The 19,518-nt window shown below is 38.7% G+C and overlaps 2 long non-coding RNA genes across 3 annotated transcripts; one reads left to right on the forward strand and one right to left on the reverse strand.

Annotated features, from left to right (window-relative positions):
• On the reverse strand, positions 1 to 19,045 carry LOC122175869. The gene is made up of 3 exons (XR_006177540.1): positions 18,848 to 19,045; positions 6,008 to 9,018; positions 1 to 4,792 (listed from the first exon to the last, which is right to left on the reverse strand). It is a non-coding gene; the product is annotated as an uncharacterized LOC122175869 (long non-coding RNA).
• LOC122175868 lies at positions 130 to 11,929 on the forward strand. Of its 2 annotated transcripts, XR_006177538.1 has the most exons (4): positions 138 to 160; positions 949 to 1,202; positions 9,439 to 9,509; positions 11,780 to 11,929. It is a non-coding gene; the product is annotated as an uncharacterized LOC122175868 (long non-coding RNA). The 2 variants fall into 2 exon arrangements; XR_006177539.1 differs by lacking the exon at positions 949 to 1,202 and having other exon boundaries at positions 130 to 160.
• Positions 19,046 to 19,518: the final 473 nt, after the last annotated feature.

Raw genomic sequence — 19,518 nt, forward strand, 5'->3', positions numbered from 1 at the left:
AGGCAGGGCCAACCCAGGGCAGCTCAGGTGCATGCAATGTGGCTGAGTGACCGGAAGGGCTGGAGCCAGGATCCACCCATTCCCAGACCTTATTTAAGGCTTAGCAGTGAAGGCAAAAGTATTTTGCTGGAGATCCCTGTGTATTGGAGGTCATCTAAAGGTAAGCAAGTTTTTCTTTTTTTTGTTTCTGCCTCTATGGTTGCTGCCTTTGGTCTTGTTCTCATTTGCTGCAGCCTGGGGTTGTGCCACCCTGCTACTGCTGCTGTACTTTACATTGTATTATAGCGTTACCCTAAGAGAGGTCATAAAGAGCTAAGGACAAACACTTAAGTTAGAAAAATGAGGCAGATGGTGTAAAAATTGTAACTATTCAATGAAAATATGTTTTTTGAAGCAGCTATAGTGATATGGGTATTCTGTATGCATTTTTTAACTTTATTTTAGGTATGAGTTCTTGCAGGTACTGGGAAGTGCAAAAAGCACTAATACGTGTGTTACATACTTGTCAGTTAAACTGAAGTCAGGCATACTAACCTGTAAGAAACTTTTGATTAAATAAGTTTGATTGACCCTCAGACAAGTGTCTAACTTTCTGTGCTTTATTTAAATTTAAGTTTGCAGGCTATGCCTCTTGCCTCAGGGAAGCAGGGACAGGATTGGTCTTGCACACATTTATTGCTGCCTCTGCTTAATATCAGTAGCCGAGACAGTCATCATTCAAACCAAAATGAAGTTCCAGAAGATTTTGGTGCAACTGAAAGAGCCAGCATTTATGGCTCTGTCCCTTACCTATTGCATTATCTATAAACGATGCCTTGTTGGAAATGACCTGCTGGTCAGTATGGCATAGGGCCAGTGTGCTATATATCAATATATAATGTAAGAATGTGTCATTCAATATGCTGCAAAACTTGCTATTGAGAATTAATCATTCCCCTTCTTGAGCAGCCTCTTCAATGCCTCCAAAAGTTTGCTATTACTGAAGACATTCTTCATCAGGAAAATCATCTACTAGAATATGTGGGCCAGAAGAAATCTGATTACAGAATTTTGATATGGAGTTCAGCATGTGTTAGAAACAACTTTTGCCCTTTGACAACACAAGACAGCCCTTGCTGCATCAGACCAGCAATCTGCCTTGTCCTGTAATCAGGCAACAGCGACAAGAAGTGCTCACGAGGGAGCAGAGATATGGAGGCTGGGTCAGTATTTGCAGTCACAGAATCAGATTCACGGCAGTAGGTTGCACAAGAAAATTTCCAGGTGAATTTTAAATATCTCCAGTCCACCTTCAGTCTACTGACCCCTTATTTTTTCCTGCTTTTGTTATCACTGGATTAGTGATATGGGTGAGGTGCACCACTGCCATCTTTCTTTTATATATGCATCTGTATATGGAATTGTTGGCATTCAGTTTGCCTGATACTATTGTGGTCCTGTTCATGCTCTTCTCCAAAATTTCCTATAGTAAGGAATACCAGAAGATCTGCTGTAGGCTACCTGCCGTTCTGTTTGATCAGATCTCCTGGTGATTTCAAAGCATTACACCTTCTCTTGGAGCTGTGTATCTAGGACATCTACTAACCACCATGCCCAGAAATGGCAAGCTTCAGAAGAGTCTTGTTCAAATCCAAAACAACAATGTCCTGTAGCTGTTACTATGTCATCTGTCTGCTTAGGTTCCCAGGGAGAGATGGAAATAGAAATCAATACTTGTATGATACGACCATTAAGAAAATTTGATTTACGTGTTCATGCGCTGGGTGCTTTTTATGTAAATGAACACCAGTCTTAGTAAAATCTCTTTGTCAGACATTCTGATTCCTTCTCAGACGATAGCTTCGTGTGAATAATTGACTTGACAAAGGCCCCTCTGTGCACCTAGTTTTATCAGACAATAATTTTTATCACTTTCCATCAATGCTTTGATACTTTGAGGAATTCAACTTATAATAAATGTGTTGTTGATGTTCTAACAAGAAAAGAACAGATGCAAGATCAGTGAATATTGAGTTTTAAACTTGTCTCACAGTGATTTGTGGCTGTGTCATAGCAAATATTTTTCACTGTCATTGCCCAAGCCCTGGCTGTCACTAACATGGTCAGCTGGGGAATAGAAGGCCTAACACTATGATCTCAGTATTAATGGGAGCTGTTGAGAGTGGCAAAGGTGATAAAGTATTGTTTAGTTATTGGTGCCATAGTTTTGCTGCGGGACATTATTATAAAATGCTGTGGGTTTTTTTTGTCAGATTTCAATCACCTATCCCAAAATGTATTTAGAAACTTAATACAAAAAGTCCTGAAAAACAACTTTGAGGGTTTTGGCTTGTTGGTTTTTCTTTTTAAATAGAGTTTCCTTGATTTTAAACTACAATTAACACTATGCAAACCTAACAACTTAAACCAAAGCAGATCTAAGACTCTCTCTGGGGATCAGTTTATTCCATTGTGGTGTACCTTTAGTTATTTTTATGCAAGTATTTTAGGTTCAAGGCTTAACTCAAACTAACAAATATATCTTCCCAGTGATCTAGAGTGGATTGGAAGTTACTAAAGGGACTTTAATTCTGCTGTTATTCTAGGCCTTTGTATATCTGGTAGACAATCCTTCCCCTTGGTGTGCATGTATATTTTATACTAATGGAAGTTGTGTGTGGGTATTCAGGAGAGAGCATACCCCATTTGGTAGGTAAATTTATGTGATGCTCTTTTTCATTATTTCCTAGACCAGTACAGGGAGAAATATAGATATAAGATTTATAAAGCTTCTACAATATCCTGTTTTGCCAAATTGTGTTCCAGCAAGGGCATGACAGGATTACTTACCTTCACCTCGACACTCAAAGAATGCAAATTAATGACTTACTGTCATTGTCAATAAAAGTAGCTGTGTATGTTTGTAAGTTTTAATTAAAATTACCTGAAATTCAAGCTTTTATTTGTGGCCAAGATTACATAATTCTAAGCCTTCTGATTAATGCTTTCACAGTTACTTTAAATGATGTACAGTATCTCTTCATAAAGAATATAAAATTAGATTGTGAGAGTTCATATAGCTTTTAAATATCAAGCTGTCAGGGTTTGTGCAGGTAGAAATATTATAATTGAAGAATGGTGAAGAAAGAGTTTGTATTAGAGACGATTTTCAAGCAAATTCATACTGAGAGGAATATAATGGAGACAGGCTTTTTGCCAGTGCTTTGGCTCTGCTGACCTCCATTTGCAGCAAAGATTAGCTTGATAAAGCCGACACAACCTCAATAAAACACTAACAATGGAAAGAAGTAAATAGAAATCATATTAAGCAGCAGCAATATTGCATGAATTGAAACAAAAATTTAGGTATAATAGCCTTGGTGGGTTTTAATATTGTTCCCAATTGCATCACAATATGAATCATATCACAGTGATTCTAAATAACATTTATCATCTTTAAATCTTCTCCCCTAGTAGACGTCTCACATTATTTGAGAGGGTTTTTTTTTTGAGTTCATACATAATTAAATGGAAGTAAAGGGTACAGAATATCTTGAGAAACAGCATCTTTGCATTATATGTTCAATTAAACACAACAATCCCATATTTATCGTTATTTTGCTACCTTCCAAAAGTTAAACGAACAGAATAATAGAATAGTATTGCAGAACAAAACTAAAATTTATCTCGATGGGAAATTTTATTCAGTTTTCAATTACTCTGGCATTGCTGAATTCTGGGTAGCATCTGTAGTGCATGACAAAATGGTTTAAAAAAAAAAAAAAGTTGGTAAAAAATGTATTTATAGGGAATTAGAGACTAAATTTAACAGAAAGTTGGTTCAATTAATTTTGTGAGAAAATTATCTGTCCAAAGGACTGTATCTTCATTTATAAGGAAAAGGTTTAAACCATTGTATGGATGGACTTCTCTCTTCACCGTAGGACTCTGGGTTCAAGCTGTAGTTCTCTTTCCAGTGCATTGGGACAGTCTTTAGACAGCCTTGGAAGACTCCAGATTTAAAGGGAAGAGATGAGAGAAAATGTCCAACACGTTTCTTTTCACACATCCAGCTCCTGAGTAAGGATCCTCGAAGTGTTTCTCAGTGCTTTGCTCACCATGAAAACTGCCTTCCAAGCTCAGTGTAAGGACAAGACCAATTAGCTTCAGTTGTTTGCCACTGGATTTATGTATGATAGGTGAGCCTGTGAGCATGATTTATGCTTGAAGTTTTGTATAAGAAAAGTCAAAGTAAAATGGGTGTAATGGTGATGATGGAACCATACTCACTTCAAGTGAAAAGTCTGATTCTCACTCATAAGTAGGGAGGGCATTTAGGAGGATCCAGCTGTAAATGTTGACATTGAGGAGAACATCTTGGAAGTGGAGCAGGTGTTCAAATATTTTTAGGAAGAGGACATGTCAAAATCAGAGCCTTGCAGACAGGATGCCCAATAACTCTTCCTTATTGCTCTTATGACCTGCGAGAAGCAGCTTGCTTAGGTGCCTAACTTCAGGATGGATCTCATAGATTTAATGTGGACAGGAACTTAAGCTTACAAGAAGGATAAGGACTGAGCCTTTGCATGTTCTGCTTGCTGGATGATAACTATCTTGTTCCACAGGTGTTTCTACTAGATCCAATTTTATTTCCTTTGTGGTCACATAACCACTATCACATCATACAGAAAACTGGGATTCTCTAGGTTCCTTTTGATGGCACAGTTCCTTCAAGGTTTTTGCAGACAGATGTTCTAAGAGTTCTGTGTGAACATTAGGGTATCAATAGCAACCTGATTATAGTTGACTTGAACTGAAAAATGAGAAACATAGGTTATTTATCCGTTTAATGTCATGAAGTCTAGTACTGACTCTGCCTAACCTAGATCAAACAGGCAGTGCGGTCTGTCATCTGCCATCAATTTATCAGCTTTCACAGACTAGATCTAGGTGCTTAAAAATCCAAGTTAACTAAAACTAAAAGGTTGTTTCAGACGTACTGAATAGAATAGAGGTCAGTGTTTAGATGTAGAATTATGATAAGCAAGTTCAGGAAGGGGGTGAAAATGCAAGACATAGTTAAACAAGTTATATACTGAAAAAACAGAGCAGCATTTCTGTATTCTGTGATAATGATGTTGTAATACATGTCGTAAACAAATGTGACTGAAGTCAGGAGTGGCCACGTACCATTCCATATGAAAAAATATCTTGGGAACTATATTGTGTATTTTATGGTGGGGCATACATGTCACAGTTTTCTATAATACTGTGTTGAAAGGTAGAGCCATCTATTTGGAACATAAGTTGTTAAAGATACCGTGCAACAAGCTAATGAAGTGAACCGCTAGAGATAGAATGAATGAAAATAATTAAATTTGGTAATTAGCAATGATTAAAAGCTAAATTTGAGCTCAGATATCAAATGAACAAAAAGTGAATTTTGCATTTTGCTTATATAATGTAGATCTACATAAAATATATAAATAATATAAAATACATTTTATATTACATACATAAAATGAAGGATACTGTATGTTTTATTCATGATCATTTGCTTGCAACCATAAAGATAGTCATGGCAAAAATGAACTGTGAATACAGACAAGTAAGGAGAGATAAAAATGACTCAATATGGCAGAATAAGAGAAAGTGGACCACTGAAAAAAGTTGCAGAAGAGCTTATAAAAGCAAAGAAGGAGCAGTGACCAAGATGGCAAAAGCTAGCAGCTATCAGCAAATGTGGTCTGTAATTGAGGTGAGTTCTTCTGTGTGGTGAGCCCCATGGATGCCTGTTGGCCTCATGAACCCACAGCAAGGATCCTGAGAGGGTTGTGTTGGCATGGGAAAATTGGACAAAACCTGAAGCTTTGTGGTAGAAAGATACCATAATTCCATCAGGAGTTTTTTTGGATGTCTGGAGGAGATGAAACTGAGATCTTTACATTTTGAAAAATGAATTTGCTGCTTTTGTCAGGGCCAAGCAGCAAGTAAGAGGAGAGGAAACTCAAGATGGATGAGGGCTCACCGAATGTGTATATGCAGGCATGGCCATTCCATTTATAAGAGCTCTCATTTTATGCTGCATCTTTTTTAATGGAGAATGGGTACTGCCAGGTTGTTGAGAGTCTCTTCTGCCCTTGCAAAAAGGAAGGAAAAAAGAAAACTCACCAAAAATATTTATACTTAGAAATGATTGATTTCTCCTTTAAGAACAATTCGAATTGTAGCTATTATATGCCAAAACAAAATACTTATTATTTTCATTGTTGTTTTGTGCTGTTGATAACACTGAGCACTTAGGAAAAAAGGTTTTTTTTTTTACCCTGTGACTTTAAATCTCTATGTTGTTTGTATTACAAGTACTCCGTTATGTTCTTATTGAGGACTGTGGCATGGTAGTGGCAAAAATTCAATAAGCCAGTAAATTCCTTCTGACTTTTTTCATTTTGTATCTGATTTGGTCACCTAACTTGACCATTTCTGGTATATGCATCAGCTCATTAATACATGAAAATATACTATCAAACAGACAATCAAATTTCATGTAAAATAAGCTACAGCATTAAAACTGTTCCTAGTATTTTATGTCTAACTCTGTGGGTAGATATATTTCTTGCTACTAGAGCAAAACTGATTTGTGTGATGGTTCCCCATCATGAAATCACTTGGAAGGTTGTGAGATAAAATGTCGCTTAGGATAATGTAATTGGCCTTAAGGTACAGGAGTTGAATTATTTTCAGTGATTTATAATCTGGAAATTAAAGACTCACTCATTTTCTAATTTAATTCCATCTTCAATGGAAAAATGTTCACTCTGAACTAAATTGGCGAGTAATGTTGCTAATTCAAATGCAGATGCAATTTCGATTCTGGTAGCAGTTTGCTGTGATTGACGAGTCCCCAATGGATCATAATGATTCTTATCTCCCAATCTCACAAATTCTCTAGCAGTTGTGATAATAACTTCAGCTTGGGAGAAAAGGGGAAAAAATAAATTCTCTGCTGCACTGTCAATTCAGGCTTTGCTTTTTTTCTGACACGGAATGGGGTTTATTTCAAATCTATTGCGTGTTGGAAACAAATATGAAGCCTCATTACTAAATTCTGTGTCATCATAAAACTGTAGTTTAATTGTTTACTGATGCTCTTCTAACTCTCTTTTAAATCTGCTTAGAAAGTGTTTCAGGTTCCTTACTGACAATTAGCTGAAGCTCACTGTGAGATGCAAAATATCAGGGAAATGCTCAGCAATCAGCTGTCGGGAAGGTTTTCCATGTTTTAATTTTTGCCCCATTTATAAAAATGAATTAATACGTCTGTTATTTTTCTCCAAAATTAACTTGAAATCATGCTGCAAATTCGGATGTTGATTCTGAGATGAAGTTGTACATACATATCTTGTATGCCTAGGTCAGCAGCCACAGTTGTAAGCGTGGAGTTTCCTCTGTCAAGGATAGGCTCCCATTTGACTGGTTGTGGATTTGTATTCCCATATTGAATTTGCTCTTCTGGTATGGTGAGTCAGGTCAAAGAAGTGTGCCTCCCTACGCTACGGCCTTGCAAAAGGAATGATGAAAAGAATCTAGAAAAAATATGGGAATAATGTAGCTAATTTCAGTGTTGGGTAATATGAGGAAGGAAGGTTACACTTCTTGTGCATATATAACATTTGAGGGTTGTGCTATTTCAAAACCTGTGTGATTTAATGATCTTGATAATCTAAGTCCTTTACAAATTTGTTTTTGAGGAATTTATTTTGTTTTCAGAGAGAAAATCCTTCCCTTCTCTTTAAACCTCTTCACATGCATTTGCATTACTGACAGCAGTTGGTGGAGGGAAAGGGTGAAGATGATCCAATTGTGAAGGAGGCAATTGGGATCTCATCAGACTTGACACATTATCATAAGAGAAAGTTCAGCTACAAGAAAATCCTTCCCTGTTAAGTATCTGAAACTCAAAGACTGATATGTAACCAACTTTTCTGCTGAGTTCTCGAACTCAGACCATCCAGAAACCTACAGATATTTATGTCAAGGGAAGGAATATTAGAAGTTCCCAGTGATTGTCTATGTGAGTGGGTGAAGATGGAGCAGGTCAGCAGGGCCTGAGCATCTGGGCAACCTGGGCAGAGCTTCCAAGACAGCTCTGGAGCAAACTGTGCTTCTTCCTTACAGCGCCCTGCCTGGGGTTGTAGACACTCCAGCATGGATGAGGTCTATGGATTGAGCTCTGCTCAGGGCTACCATTCCCTTCAAGTCCTGCACAACACTTCCATGATGGTTGGACTAGATATTCTTGGAGGTCTTTGCCAGCCTTGGTGATTCTGTGATTCTATGAGGCTGTGCTTGCTTGGACAAGAAAATTTTCAGCCCTAAACTCTTGCAATGTTTTGCAGGAATAGTCTAACAGTGGGAAAGCTTACTGTTAGCTACACATGCTCATATAAAATGCTCATTAACTGTTTATTTATCCCATGCAAATAAAGTTAAAATATAAAACTACTAAAAATAAAACAGCTAAAGTAATATTTAAATGATATCTTCCTGCAGAGGAGGGCTAGCGAAAAGCTGAGGATGTGTGAATAGGACCAAGACATTCATTTCAGTGGGGAAAAAAAACCAACCCACACGAATCTCGCTCTATTGCTCATGAAACTTGTTAAAGAGAAAACATTCCTTCAGTTTCAACTTGCAGTGGTCAGGCTGAGACATAGCACAGAGTGATGCAGCTCTACCAGCTCTGCACCCTCTGGGCCAGGTTGTTTGTGTCATTAAAGTATTGACAGCACTCGAGATCAGTGGAAGTAGAATATTGCTGAGAGATCAAAGAGTGCCCCTTTGAGCACACTTTATTGCCTTTTTCATCTTATCAGTACTTACCATTATTAACCTGAGGATTTCTGTCTGAGTGGGCTGTAGAGGCACGGGATATCAGGGGAAGCGGTGGCAGTAGGACAACAGGTAAAGTGTGGGAGAGATAAGAGGATGCACGCTTCCCTTTCGCATACACACATTGCAGATGCTCATATAAATATCCTGAATAAAAGTCACAGAGCAGAAAGTTCTGTTTGTGTCCATTTCAGAAAAGCAGCAAATACTTTGAGTCATCACAACCATTTGTGATGACTGAGAGCTGCAAGGGTATAAAATAAACAGCGCAATCTGATGCTATCCATCCACTTGCCTTTGCGTTGTACTGGAAGGAGGGACTGTGCCATGGAAAAACAGGTCTGGGTCAGCAGAAAGAGCCTCTAATGTGCACTGGAAAATTAACTTCTGAATTAGACAAATAAAAACTGCTGGTCAGTGGTTTTAAACACACTGTGCAGCTGGTTTGGGTGTAATTGTATGTCATGTTTTATTTTTTTTTTCATTCAAAGGCTATAAGCTTTCTACAGTAAGGTAAAAGTACGTTCTCTCTATTTTATGGAAACCTCTCTGCTTTATCTTTTTCAGATAAAAAAATGAATAACAGTTTCAGTGGTGCTTGGAATTATTCCCGTTGGATTGTGAACTTGGCAGCGCAGGTAAAATGATTTTTTTTATTTTTTTTTTTAAATGATTGGTTCTTGCCCAATGTCGTCTTTATTGTCTTCTCCAAAATTTTCTGAAGCTTCTTTGAAAATCAACTCTCTAATGAATGTAAATATGTAGCCAAAGCAACTTTGTTTCTCGTCATGTTCATCTTGCTGTAAAATCAGGGCTTTGTCAATGCGAGCAAGTGGAGATAAAACAGCATAAACCACATGGGAGATCAAAATCAGTCTCTTAATTGGTTATTGATGCTGTTTCTACTTCTAACAGCAGGAAGTTGCTTTACATAATTTACTTTCAGGGAAAGTTTCATTCATATCTGCCCAAAGTGTATCCTCCCCAGCACCTGCCAATTCTGGCTCGTGGCCTTTCAGCAGAGCAGACAAAACCCAGGACCATCAAGCAGCCCACCGGGCAACATCACAGTGGTAGCTTGGGGCATGGAGAAACAATTCTCTTTAAAACACTCAAAGCGTGTGGCCTCCTGTGCCAACATTGATTGTGATGCTCTCTCCTGATCTATGGTGACTCTCCCTGCTCCTTATCGAACTCTCTCTGATGTTCGTGGGAAAGATGGGCTGGATGGGACCAAGATGATGCCATGTCCTATGACATGATACCACCTGGGCACGGACAGTGGTGTTACAGGCTGGCTAAACTTGTTACTGCTGCTGCTTTTTCCTTCTCAACTTCCTTCGGTACCTCTGAAAGCCACGCTTGCTTCTAAGCAGCCCCTTCCAAACCTGTTTTCTGCTGCTGGAAGGACGCCTAGGCTGGGGTGTTGGAGGGACACGGCACCTGAAAGGGCTGAGTCAAAGCCATCTGCAAGTCCGTGAACTCATAACTAGGAATGGAGGTTGTGGATGCCCCATCCTTGGAGGAATTCAAGGCCAGGCTGGATGTGGCTCTGGGCAGCCTGGTCTAGTGGTTGGCGACCCTGACCATGGCAGGAAGGTTGAAACTAGAAGATCTTTGAGGTCCTTTTCAACCCAGGCCATTCTGTGATTCTATGACATGGGTTTAAAAGAAAGCTGTGGGATACTGTCACCAAAACACTCCTTGTGGTCAAACGAGGAATTCAAATAAAACAAAGTTTGAGACTTATATTTCATAGAATCACAGAATGGCTTGAGTTGGAAGGGACCTCAAAGATCATCAAGTTCCAAAACCCTGCCACAGGTAGGGCCACCAATCTCCAGATCTGGTACTAGATCAGTTTGCCCTGTTTGATACCATTCACCATCTTATCTTGCAACCCTGATACCAGCGAGATAAGGCATGCAGAACCTCATCATGCAGAAGAGGAGAATTTTTTGTAACCTTCCTTGGTGCAGAAGTGGGGAGCAGCACTGAGCGTTCATTCTTAGTGATTCTAACAGCCAAGAGCCTTTAAAATATACTGCTGTGCTCATAATATCTTGCCAGTGTTTCACGTTAACCTTTAGACTATTTGAATTTAACTCTGTAAGTAAGCTGGATAGCTTTCCAAAATGGTAGATAATATAACAAAATAGGTACAGATATGAATGAATCTGTGTGAACAAAGTAGTTATTAACATTGGAATGATTTATGTGATAATATATGATTCTGAGATAGCCTCTTAGACTTCTACATGTAGGATGTCTTTTGTTAATTTGCACACAGAACTGCTAATAGTTAGGCGTCCAATATATAAACTAAGCCAAGCTACAGAATTAAACTCAGGGCAGCAGGAAAGAAAAGACTGCTTCTTTGGTACTCTGCCACGTATTGGAAAAGGACATTGGCTCAAAGGTCCGTGTTTGTTAATAAAATCAGAGTTAAGGCTCCTTGTTCTAGATTTGCATGCAAAGCATCAATAAAACTGCATAACAATAAACTTTCTTGTGACAGCATGTCAGAGACTACAAGAGTTTAAAAAGAAAAAAAAAAAAGCTAAAAATGGCTGTCTAGGTGCCTGCTTGAGTTTCACACTTCTGAATTAATTTTACCATGTGCTTGGGTTTGTGCTTGTCTGAGTTCTGCAAAAAGTTAGATTTACCATGTAGTAGATAGTAAACCAGGAATGTCTTTATGTAGCATTATATTCCACCTTGCATTCACGTTTTAAAATGTTTTGGTCACTGCAATGGAAGCAGAGCTTAAGCTGGCAGGGGTACATAGCAGAGTTCCCATCAGTGCTGCAGGAACCATGCACTCTGCACTGAGCAGAGAATGCATCACGAAGAGCTGACGGCCAGGTTAGACTAACTCAGTAACATGACTGATATTTCTCTCGTACAGAATCTGAACCTGCTTTCCTCCTAATTCCCTGATGCGTATCACTGCCAGCCCAGAGCCACACGCACACGTTGCAGGAGCCATGTGAAGAAGGGCAGAAGGATACAAAGCAGAAGGCTGAGAGGTTGGAGCAAAAGGCTGGAGGTGGTGAGATGTGAGGTCAGTACCTGATTTCATTAGCACAGGAGGAAGGGGAGAGAGCAATTCTCATCTGATGGGAAAGATGAAATAGGGGAAATGAAGCACAAAACTTTTCTAGTTTACTTATTAGTACAATATGTAATTGGATGGAAGTAGCGGGTTTCAAAAATTTGTCTTACTATAATGACTATAATTTTTTAGAGATTGAAAATGAATCTGACGAGAAAATACCATTAAACTACCAACTTGCTTAAAATTTAAAGGGTAATTCACATATAATGCTTTTATTTAATAGCCCAATTTACAAAACGTCTAAAATTAATGCAGATCTTTTCAGGACAAAATCAGCTGTAACTGCACCAACTAATTTTTGCTCATTTGAACTGAATTATTAATAAGAGAGAAATATACCATATGTTCCCAAAAGAGCTGGATACATTTATTTCAAATAAAATCGCTGTGTTTGGTGGAATATAAGAGGTTTAAATGCTTTCAGAGAAATGGGTTACTTATATACTGATTTAATAGAGTATAAATCAGGCTGCATAATTAGGGACACAGCTGTTTCCCAACCTAAAGCTGGCAGCTTTTGTTGGTTAAGTTCTTTTATCACCTGCATGGCTTTAATCAGCAATAATTTGTTCTTCTTGTGGAGTATTACAAGTTAATCAATATTTTTGCTGTTTGTACTGTGCTGCAAAAGAGCTTTTATGGCAGGTTGAGTTTAAACCAGGCATGCCTTCTGTTGGCTTGTTCAGTTGATTTATTTCACTACGTTGTGTTCCTGATACTAATTGCAAATGAAAGTAAAGGGATATGTTGGTAACAAGCACAGCCTCTGCCTACACCAGGTACAGAGATAAATGGCTTTAACTTCTTTATATACAGCTTCTTAGTTTTGTGTTATCTACATATTTGGGTGCAAACCTACATCTCTTGACTCTATCAGCTAAAGCAATGAGAAAACTTCACTCCTTAGAGCTTGCTTGCAGATTTCCTTTCTGCCTCTGCCTATAGACCAAGGAAAGGGAGAAGTGGTATTTCTGACCTGACTGTGGTAGCAGTGCAATGGCTGGGGCCAGTGGGGGAAATGGCAGGACAGCAAGAACTGTCCTGAGAAGTCACTGTCATTAAGTGTGAGCTGCCACTGTATCTTTAACTATTGAGATTTTATTGAGATTGATATTAGGTAGCTCAGATCTCCAGAATCAATACTCAGGTGCAATAGCAAACTTTTGCAAGTTAGTTTTTTTCATGTACAACTTGCACTCATTTTTGTCCTCTACTAGGAATCTAAGTGAACAAGCAGTTCAGTCTGATTAATATATTATTTTCAAATACCTATCAGGATGCATAGGTATTAAAAAAAAGAATGTATATGAGAACAAAAGAGAGATACAGAAGTTCTTTGACCTCAGTATGGGCTACATACACAGGAGAGAGGGATGGAATTCACTGGTGTGCATGAAAACAGCAAAATGGCTTTAGTTCAAGTTTAAACAGTCAGACTGAGCTGTTACTTGAATTTTCCCTTGTCCTAGCAGTGTTAAAGAACCTAGATCAAATCCCAGGGAAACCAGCACAGAAGCTCCTCTCTCCGTTAGTATTTTGGATCAGGGTGGGGACTTCAGAAGGTCTATTTTGAGTTGAGAGATATACAATATATAACATCTGTTATATAAACATATATATGTAAAAGACACATGTTTCCTAAAATGCTTAGACTTTACAGTACACTCTTTTTAAAAGCCTTGGTGGACACTCTATAGAATGTGGCATCTCCTGATGAAATCCTCAAATTGCAATTGGCCACATGATCACCACCGACTGTTCAACTACTTGTTCAACAGGAAAAAAAGAAAAGCACAATTCAAATTTAAACAAATTGCATTTGAGTATTTTAATTTTGCATCTAAGATGATCTCTAGCCTAAATAAGCCTGTGAAAATTCGCCTCCACAAAAGGCATTTAATTTTTCAATGTGGCACTTTTGGGGCTTCTGCAGAACCTGCTTCAAGTAAGATGTTCCTGTAGCTGCAAACAGAACTCTATTTTTATCTGGGGATGAGGGAAAGAGGCAGAACGACCTGTGAGCCATTTCTGCCACCAGATTTTTATTTTAAAGACTTACACTTTGAGCACATCTTCTACTTCTGTAGTCTTTCTCATTGGCTTCCAAGGCATACACATAAATAATCACATTTCTTGCTTTTAGAGCCAGAATATTCTTTTAAAACCCCAAAGAGGCAATATGCAACTTAAATTAGAGAATTATGTTCACTCACAAATTATGCTTTAAAGAGACTTTGTGTTTTGCTATACGTCTTGCTCAGAGGGAACTTCTACGTTCACAGATTCCAGCTGTGCAAGCTGTAAACATTTTTATGCTGTAACTTTTGCAGACTGAGGAGGTTCTCTGTATTTAGATTTGGTCCAAAGGAGCTGCCTTCAAAGGGCAACCTCTTGCACCTTCTATCCAGCTCTTTGTCCCCAGTGACAAATAAAGGACCACCAAGAGGAACAGTCTGAAACTTCAAATGTAAAAATGCATGAACTCTTCCTCTTCCAGTCAAGATAAAGGTTTGACATGTATATGAGGAAAGCAAGAGTTTTGCAGTGATGCGCTTTTCTTTTCTCCTTTGCCAGCTCAGATAGCTGCTGTGTGAAGGTTCCCCTGACATGCTTACGCTCATGTTTAGTACATTTGTGCCCAAGGTTTACTACAGGTAACTGTCCAGGTTTGATACCAATGGGAATTCTACAGAGATAGTATGCCTGAACTAATTTTCCACATACATGTGCTCCACAGTGCATGCCCATGTAAATGCTATGAATTTCCATCAGCATATGCTCCAGAAGAATCACTATGCAAGCAACACCTACCTTAACTCCTCTTAAAAACCCTTTTTTTTCCCTTCCTTGATGAACTGCAGTAACAAAAAGTGTTGCCTTGAACCTGAGAAGGATCCTTCTCTGTAACTGTATCCTCATATTCTCCAATGTTCACTGTTTAGCAAGTGCTTCTCAAGGCAATTCCTCCTTCCTCTGATGCTAATGAAAGAAGTGGAATAAGAAAGCCTGACTCTTCCAGTGTCTCCAAATATAAAGACTTCCCACCAGGCACATTGTAGGCAATTTCAGTGCCTGATGTAACATCTGCATTCACAGCAATTTCCTGCCGCCTGGTGAATCGAGGGTAGAAGAACACAGGGTGAAGGGTCTTGGTCAACAGATCAACTCCTTGACTCTTCCCATGGCTGACTTGCATGACTGAAAGTTCTTATTTTTCACCATTAAGAGAAATAAAAGTTAAAGCTCCTTCATGAATTTTGATCTCCAGAGATTCTCCTTCTATTGATGATCAAGCACTCAGGGAAGAGAGAATTTCTGGAGTGGGCTGATTAATTTGTGATTTAATTTCATTTTTCCTTGCTCTTCCAAGTGTTAATTACAGTTAATAACAGTAATGGAAAAAATATTTGGGAACAAAGAGCTTATAATTTTTATCTTGTTGCTACTCAATAACTGCTGTAGGTATAAATCAATATATTTAAGAAAAAAAAATGCTAGTAATTAATGAGACAGCACTTTTTATGCACAGAGAAAGTAGCTTTTCTCCCACGTATCTAATACCAACTGCAAATTTATGCATAGCTTTGGAGGTCTGATTCCCTAATTCTTAATTTTGAAGTGTTGGAAAAAATGGGTGAGGGCTTGTAAACAAGATATATTTGGTCATTCTTCCAATGTACTTTGATCTATGTAATAAAGGTCAGCATTCAGTGCTTCATTCTACATTCTCCCAAATATCTAATTGCCTAATTATTGCATTATTTCACAGCCAATCAGTTGAAAGGGTTTGTATGGGAGCATGGCAGAAAAAGAGGGCTGTCATTCTTTGGTTATGGTCCTATAGTTCTAATTCAAGAATTAAATATCTGTCTTTTCTAAAAGTCATTACATGATTTATTGGAAAATTGGTAGAAACAGCCCTGGGGGGTTGTGCTCAAAATCTGGTTTAGAAGAGTGGCTGCTAGCTATGACTTTTGATTTTCTTCTATCAAAATGAATAGCACTGCCTGTTTCTATGCAAATTAAATGTTTGAATGTATTTTTTTTAAGACAGACTATATTTGTTAATTTAATTGGGTTTCTTATGCAATAGGGTGATTTGTGTTTTGAATTTTTTTTTTCTTTTTAAATGAGGAAGGCAAATTCTTCCCTAGAAGTGCAGTACTGCTTTTTCTGTTGTTTGATGGCCCTAAAACGTCTGCAGAAATTGTAGGTCAAGAATTACAGCCACGGTAAATCATGCCTCATGAATGAGAAGTCGTCTGTGATTTCTCTAGGGTTTTTTTTTTCTTTTTTTTTTTTTTGGTCTGTCTTTAAAATGAATGTAATATTCAGAAGAAAATAAAGCCTCCTTTGGCATAATTGACATAGATATGAACTGTATCAAAATATTTATGACGTTCCAATCTGACATCTAGAATTTAGGCTATATCTAGCAGAGCCTCTATCAGTAACCTCAAGAAAAAAAAATTAACAAGATTTATTCCAGCTTATTATTTTTAAAAACATAATTAAATTTATTTTCTTCATATAAAAATGATGATTACTTCTCATCACGAACCAAGAATGGAAGCAGGAAGGGGAGGGGGCAGCTCCTGTAGTGCAGTCTCTGAGAGATGGTGCCCGAAACTCCTGTGCTGGGGAGCAGCTGGGGGTCACCCCAATTCCTCTTCATAACTTATTCACCTCCAGCTCTAGAATAGTTGATCCACTTCTGTAAAGCTACTTGACAATACAAGTGATTGGCTTTTGGTGCTGATCTTGTACATGCGGCTAGAGGCAGAAGAGGAGCAACCTTGTGGTTTAGTTCACCTTTGTCTCTACAGAGGGCTCCTCCTGTTTCATGCTTCCCAAGCTGAAGGCTTAGTAAAATCAGTAATTGCTTCTGCCTTTCTTTCCACCTTTTCTGCCAGAGTATATGGTAAAAAAGGGACAAAAGTAACGATGGTGGAGAAAAAAGCCACAAAAGGACAAGCTTAAATGCAGAAGAGGAATTAACTTCAGTATTTATGTATCTGATAGATTATAAGAAATTTCATATTGTACTGTCAGCAGCTGGACCCACGTAATAGCCCCTAAAGGTTCAAAGAGCAAATAACAGGCATATCAGATGCAGCTGGGCAGATACAATAGATTGAACATCTCCAAAGAACTCCCATTAGAGTCCGTTGGGTCAATAACCCACAAACTAAGAAGGATTTACATGATAGACCGTAACAGCTGTTTGGAAGCCATTACATTTTGTCAATGCAAAATCCAGTTTTCAAAATATTGTGATATACTTAGTTATGTGAGAGGCCCTAATGGCACTGAAGCTGCCATTCCAAGCTGCAGCATAATAAATATATGGCACCTAAGTTTGAAACAGAATCACAATAGGTTATTTACTTGACTCCTTGAAATAGCTCAGAGAGATGCCACTGCACTTCTTTGAATGAAACTGAAAACTTAGAACAAAGCAATCAGTGCGTGCAGTGCAGTTACAAATACAATGTACTTGCATTGAGGAAAAAAAGACAGAAATATCCTTTTCTACATTACTCTGCCATGCATTCAATGGTGATGCTGGAAATACTGGAGTAATGTTGTGAGCCTTTTCCAGGTGCAACCAAACTGGATGAAATCTGTACAGGAGGACGGAGGAGATGCTGCTCTGCCCTTGCTTCCCATCACTCTTTGCTCAGGGTGTCCAGAAATTAATTCCAGTTCAGTTAAATTTAGAGCAGCCTCAAAATTCCTCTAATTGATGCCAGGGAGAGGGACTTTCTGTGCACCAATTTCATTCTTTTCTTTGACAGCTGTGCTCACTGCACTGCTCCAGAGAGAAGCCTGCACCAGTGGAAGCAATCAGAGGGAAAAGAGAGGGGATTCCCAGTTTTTATTGACCATTTCTTTTGTGCCAGGACAGAGGTATTAATTGGGCACAGAAAACAGCAGGGTCTAGCTCCGTTTCCCCAGATGTTTGTAGGGTAAAATGATGCAAAAGTAGAGCATACCAAGAATATTGTTGCAGTTACACGCTAAATCTGCAAAAGACCTCAACATTAAAAATTAATCTCAGGACTTTATTATTCCTTTGTAACTCAGCACTGCAATGATCTCTGTGTAGCGGAGGTCTCTGCAGTGCTCATATGTGCTCTTACGCTCAGGCAGAATGCCATGAATTAAGGATGGAGGGCAAACCTTGCCTTTGAATTTCCTGGCTTTTGTTAGTTTGTGTCATAAACTCAACATTATTCAAATCTAGGGTTTTGTGTTTAATATTATCAAACGCCTCCTCATCAATGCCAAGCCTGTAATTGGTCACAGTGAATAGGTGATTAGACAGATAAAGTGCAATTGTGATTGTAAAAACTATCACCAGGTTTGCAGAGGACAATAATTATGTAGCTTACAATGTTTGAAAATATTGCCTAAATCTCTCTCCCACATGTTGTTTGTGATGGAAAACAATTACACAAAGGATTCTTTTTCTAAGCTGCCTCTGATTCAGATTTGCCTGATGAATGGTCTTTATACTGAAACCCAGAGCATTTGTTCCAAGTAAATTATATGTCACTGCAAATGCAAAAGGTCTGCTTCACAATGTTTATTGGGATAAATTAAATCTTCTAAAGATGGTAAACAGAAGGCCTCAATAATTATTCACTTCTGTATAGTTTAAACTGAAAAGGATGTTGCAGTTAGGAGGATGGAGATGAGGCAAACAACACTCCCCGCATTGTGTTAACAACATAAGAGGTACAATAGGGAAATTTAATTTGATACTGATCTACATGAGGCACAACACAGCAACACAGTTTCAAATGCTACTTTTCTAATGGCAGCCTTTGAATTGCAAATCTCCACCAAACCCACCTGAATCATTACTTGAACGCGTTCCCAGTGAAGTCAAGGAGTTCTCTCATTGGCTTCCAGAGGGCAGGAGCGGGCTCTGCCTCCTTGTGATTTCAGGCAGTAGACATAAAATCCAATGGATGCTTTCCTTGGGGAAGGCTTGATTCTACAAGGTGACTGGCAAGCAGGCAGCTTGACAAAAAAGAAGCTGCTGGCCTTTGCTGCAGCAAGCCCAATTTCTCCTTGCACTGAAAGGTCAAATCCCAGAATAGTCTGCAGCCCTTTTGTAAGTGCTTTTCTCAGAAGGGATACTTTTGCCAACTGGCACTGATTTGAAAATGTTCTGTCACTTCTGTGGGCCGTCCAAAGCGTGACAATCTTTCATTGAATGCTGTTGGGCCCCCAGTGGAAAATTGCTCTGAAGATGGCAGAGCCTTTCAGAGCAGAAAAGCCTTTGGTGGGTGCTTCTCATCACACCTCCAGCGTCACAGAGCTACATGCCATGTACCAGCACAGAAAATCTCTAGTGCCTTGTCACGTCATGTGAGAACACTTTGACTCATAGGGAAAAAGGTTCAGTGGGCCATCTTTGCAATTATAGTGTATTCTCCTTCAAAAAAACCAGATGAGGTTTAACAAAAGCAAGTGTAGAGTCTTGCATCTGGGGAGGAATAATTCCATGCACCAGTACA

Source organism: Lagopus leucura, unplaced genomic scaffold (assembly GCF_019238085.1).
Source record: "Lagopus leucura isolate 7727_CA_CO unplaced genomic scaffold, USGS_WTPT01 Super-Scaffold_741, whole genome shotgun sequence".
NCBI classification, from domain to species: Eukaryota; Metazoa; Chordata; class Aves; order Galliformes; family Phasianidae; genus Lagopus; species Lagopus leucura.